The sequence below is a fragment of the Cupressus sempervirens genome, chromosome 10 (assembly GCF_028749045.1).
Source record: "Cupressus sempervirens isolate cs-2001-9-10 chromosome 10, ASM2874904v1, whole genome shotgun sequence".
Classification (NCBI taxonomy): Eukaryota; Viridiplantae; Streptophyta; class Pinopsida; order Cupressales; family Cupressaceae; genus Cupressus; species Cupressus sempervirens.
In genome coordinates this window covers 755,626,076-755,631,381 of record NC_143127.1, presented here as the reverse complement: position 1 = coordinate 755,631,381, position 5,306 = coordinate 755,626,076, and the positions used below count along the sequence as shown (strand labels likewise).

At 31.6% G+C, this 5,306-nt stretch overlaps 1 pseudogene; it reads right to left on the bottom strand.

Moving 5' to 3' along the window:
• Positions 1 to 1,368: 1,368 nt before the first annotated feature.
• LOC149536077 (cyclin-A1-4-like) lies at positions 1,369 to 4,545 on the bottom strand (annotated as a pseudogene).
• Positions 4,546 to 5,306: the final 761 nt, after the last annotated feature.

Here is a 5,306-nt window from a genome sequence, read left to right as displayed (position 1 = left end):
TCTGGGAAAAGAAATCAATAGCCCCCTACAAAGAATCAAATTGAAATAATCATTCGAATTCCTAATATCATACTTAAAATTTCGAGTAGCAAGTGAATTTCCAAAAATCATATTTTTAATTTTTCGAAGCAATAACTTGTCTAAGAATTTTCAATTTTATTGGTTGTTTTAGTGTTAATAAAATGCATAATGATCACTATTCCTATCTAAGATATGACTATGGTGAAAGAAGAGCATCAAAGTTTTACCTTAACATCTCTATCATTTTCTAAGCTAATAGAAAGAGCATTTTAAATGTACATAAATGTCTCATCCAGAATCATTGTGATACTTCATAGCCAATACTTCATAGCCAATTTCATTTTAATGTTACAAATGGCTTTGCACTATCTATATCTCTAACATGTGAGGCCTTTTAAAACTAGTAATATTGTAGTCATTCATCAATTCTCTAAAGATTGGAATAGTAGTTCTTAACCATACTACATAAATGAAAATTAAATGCAAGCCCCCAAAAATTAAAAGCTCAAGACTTTTAAAGTGAAACAACTACCATCCTAATAGATTGATAGTATTAGATCACAAACTTTGAAAATTACACAACATCATCAACTTGGTCAAAATCATGGCAGTTCACATCAATAACACCAATAACAACCATCAATGAAACAACATGGAGTAGGGTTAGGGTTTGAAGATCTTACCTTAAAATTATCATAGCCAGAGCTAGCTAGAGCGAAGCTTACTTCGGTAAGAAAATCATCTAAGGTGAGATTGTCATCCAGATATGCTGGAACTACTTCTTTGATGCCCAGTGCAGATGTTGTAGAAAAAAACTCCACATGACCAATACTACAAGGAAAGAAAATATATCATTTCAAATAGGAATACAAACTTGTTTGATGACATGAAAAAGGAAAATATTTCAGCCACTACAGCTAGTTTTTGAATTTAAATACAAGGATTAGATTTTTATAACAGACCATCTAATAAAAACTAAAGGTGGCAATTTTGCTATGATTCTAAACACTAGATATTGACATCTATACTAGTGACAAGTTAAATCATTTCAACCAAACTATATAAAGCATTTGAGGACCTAAAAAATAAATTCTTTCAGCCATTGCCATTTGCTAAACATATATAGAGAACAAAACAATTAGGAGCGTCATGCAAATAGTACATATTATAGACTTTACATAGAGTAGACTTTGAAAATAGATAATGCGAAAAATATTAAAGGATGTCAATTATTAAATGATCTATAGATTTGAACACTGAAATTTGATATATTTGTTGGTAGTGAGCTAAATCCCATTCCAAATTAAGAGCCACTCAACCCTCAAGATATTAGCTTCAACTTCATTATCATTGGTTTTCCAAGAACTGAGGAGAAATTGTCGTTGGGGGAGACATGTTTGCCACGCATTTGAACTGTAAATACAAAAGAAAGATGCTGGAAATTATTGAACATGGGGGTGATAAATTTAGAATTTTAAATGATAGAAGATATTTAGATACCTTGTGTTGGCAATACTTCTCCCTGACTACATTCAATACACACCCTTTGCTATTTAGTTGTAAATTATGCAATGCATGAATATAGTCCTTTATCTTTGATACTTTATAGCCTGTGTAATGTTCTAGCATAGGATTTTGAAGATCGAGGACAATAAAATCCTATTCAAATTTTAGTACAGACAAGACCAAACAAAAAAATGACTCGATGGAATTTACATTACCCAGGGGAAAGTTCTAGGATCAAGAGTCATCCTTGCCACAAATACAATTGATGCAGCTATCATTGACGAACCATAACGGATAAAGTCATACTCAACAAGGGTGAGTTTAGCAAGACAATTGCCCATGAATTCCAAATGTAGAGATGGAACCTGAATGAAAAAAATACAATGGTAAGAATAAAATACTTTTATATATTAAATAATTTTATCTCCCACATACAACAAAAGAAAACTAGAATGTAAAGCTACCTTATATCATGTTTGAGCAGCACGAGCAAAGCATCTATTTGAATTGAGAAGGGAAAATGAAAAATGAGTACAACATTAACTTATCATGATTGTTCTATGGCTTACATTTGAATATATCAATGTTTTTGTTTTTCATGTTAACTTCGATGAAAATAGTCACCAAGATTGCTCCACAAAAAAATATTACCTGAGAAAGCTCTTAGTTGTTGGTGTTGTCATATCATATCGCAAATAAGTTAGGACATCAATCTCCATTTCTAACACCTATTAGCATTAACATAAGGATAATTCTCATTTTAAGAATACCGTCCAAGAGAGATGTGACAAATCATCTTGCAATACAAAAGGAAAATTTTACCTCCTCCCTTGTGTAAGTATTATCTGTAATGTAACAAAATTCTTCCACATGTGGAGCAAAAATTTCTTCGTACTTCCTGAAAGTGACATCAAAGAAATAGTTAAAAAGTGACCAAAGAAAAGAAAAGAAAAGAAAATGTTACAGTAGGCAAGAAGTAAACACGAGGCAACAAGCATGCAATCCCAAGAAGCTGAAGCTTTTGTCTATTCACAACATTTGCAGAGAGAAACTGATCAATATAAGACACAGTTAAGTAAAGTGTATCTGGCACAAGCTTGTACTCCTCGGCAACCTATTACAACAATCTAATTTTGAATTTGATTATATAAAATTAATTGTACAACTATAATACGGAAAAATAAATATACAAATAGCATGAAGAAATGCAATAAGCAACAAACCTCAACAAGCTAATCAACAAGCATGCCCCTCATATTTACATTGATCTCCTATTGAATTTTTTCAGTGTAACAAGGTAATGCTCACCATTTTAGCTGAAAAAGTAATTGATGGCTATAAGTATTAATCAAAAGAAGCTTCAAGAAAATGTCATAAATTCAGTCTAGCTTGACACATGAAAACTGATAACTTGTTTGCTTCAAGTACCTATATTACTTCATTTAAGCTTAGAACATCAACAAAAGTTTGCAATTTTTAGTGAAGATGTGTATCAACTAGATCTATATCTAGCACACCAGATAAAAACAAAGTAATTCACAACTTCCTCTGTAGGACATTGTAGATCCATCCAAGGATCTATAGTTATATGCCTATAACAAAAAATTTACAACAATAAGCTAAAGTTGTTAAAAGCATAATACATGTAACAATAGTGAGAATTATACTAACAATCATTAGAAAGTGCATAGAAACAAATCAGCTCAATTGAACAATATAAATTTTCTAGACCAAGAATAAAAGATCACTATGAACAGAGCAAACCTCTATTATGTGTAAGTTATCATAAATTTATGTGGCATAAGCAGTACACATCTAAGGATCACCATGGTCCAAATCAATATCAATATAGTGAGAATGGCTTGAGCACCCCACACCTTCATGACATTTGACTAGAATGGCAGGAACTCCTGACATTTGTAGAAGATCAAAATTGTGAGTAAAAAGCAGAAAGAAGAGAATTTGGAAAAATTGATCAAAATTAAAACAAAAAACTTAACGAATTATATATTTAGGTACTCTTAATTAGTTTACAAAATCCTTGTCAAATTACCTTGTTTTGAATTGTTCTTGAGCTCTCTCGATATGTGTTGATTTTGGAAAATTGGTTGCTTTAGAGAAGACACTGACGCCTCATTAGCACATGCTGAAGAATTTTCATTATTTGTTTCGGCTACAAGTTGTTTGCAAATTAATTGCACTAGTATATTTTTTGCAGTTGTAGTTAGATCTTTAGAATTAGCCTGTATATCCTGCACATTCTCTTGATTGCTCTTTTTTCACGAATCCCAACATCATCATTGGAAGAATGATCCTTGGAATGGCAAGGAACAAGTATCATATCCTTTTCAATTTTTGCAACTTTGGTATCTGTATTAACATTTTGAATAATTTCTTGGCATTTTCCTTTGCTATTGTTACCCAGGGATGCAACCTAAGCTCATATCACAAAACAAATAAATTATATATATCTAAAAGGAAAGCGTAAACTATTCAACATACAATAGTGAGAATTTCTTCAAGTGAGAACAGAGGAGATATGACACAAATAGTATTAGGTTCTCTTGAAGATATGTGAAATTTAAATCCAGACCCCAGTGTCCATAGAATACTAAATTAAAGTAGACTTTTTCCATACAATTTAGACTACACTATCATTTCTCATCATCTCCCTGAAATAACATGCAAAATATAAAAGTTAAAACCAACATAAGTATGAAAAATAAAATTCAGTTTTACCTTACATGTCCTAACTCTTGGCAAAGCTGATTCTCCATCTTTATACATGTTAGTCACATCTTCAAGTACTACTCAACATTTAGTTGGACTAGTAGCATCATGTAAAGAACGCGTGGTGGAATCCTCAGATGCTGGTCTTTTCCTCATCTTCCTTTGGCCCACCAGAGGAAAAGGTGGGGATAGTTGGTTTTTACAAAAAATAATGTTATTATTAGATATGGACTTCACAACCCTAGCCTGAGTAATGTGGACATTATTAAGCTATTGTGGCCCAGTCATGGCCTTGTCACTTAAGCAACAGTGAAATATACAAAGCCTACCTCTTCTAACCCTGAATTTTTGAATAATGTTTGCACAAAGGATTCAAGTGAGAAAATTTGTCATTAAACATGACTTATTACTCCTATGAACAAATCACAAGTTGTAATTTGCAAGAAAAAAATCTTGAAATGCAACTAAAATCATAGAGTTTAATTATTATCGAATCAATATTGTGAGCTTAAACCATTCAGAAACATGGTTAACAATATGGAAAACATTTTAATAGGCTAAAAATAGATGTGCTTGTTAAATGTTGACTAACATGAGAATAGAATTTTGATCCAAGAATCTAAAACTATTTGAGGTGTTAAGGGTACACTATAAACTAGTGAAAATAGAGAATAGAATTCTATACAATAGTAAAAAAAAAACCCACAACTAGGATTATGAGTAACTAGAAATATGTGCATTTTTATAGGAGTAACATTACAACTATTAGGTTAAGTTGCTCATTCAGATTCAGGGATGGACTGAGGTACCAAAATATGATTCATCATTTTTTTTCTTATTATGATTCATATGGATTCATGTCTATATGTATATTATATAAGAATATATGCATGCATTATGTATGGAATCATGTGTATTTATTCCATGTTTGGCATATGGGTCTCTAGGGATCTGCATAGATTCAAATCAGAATTCATATGGATTCATGAAGGATTCATGCGAGGTTCAGATTTGACCCTATGGGTTTGTCCAGATTCATAGATCACAAA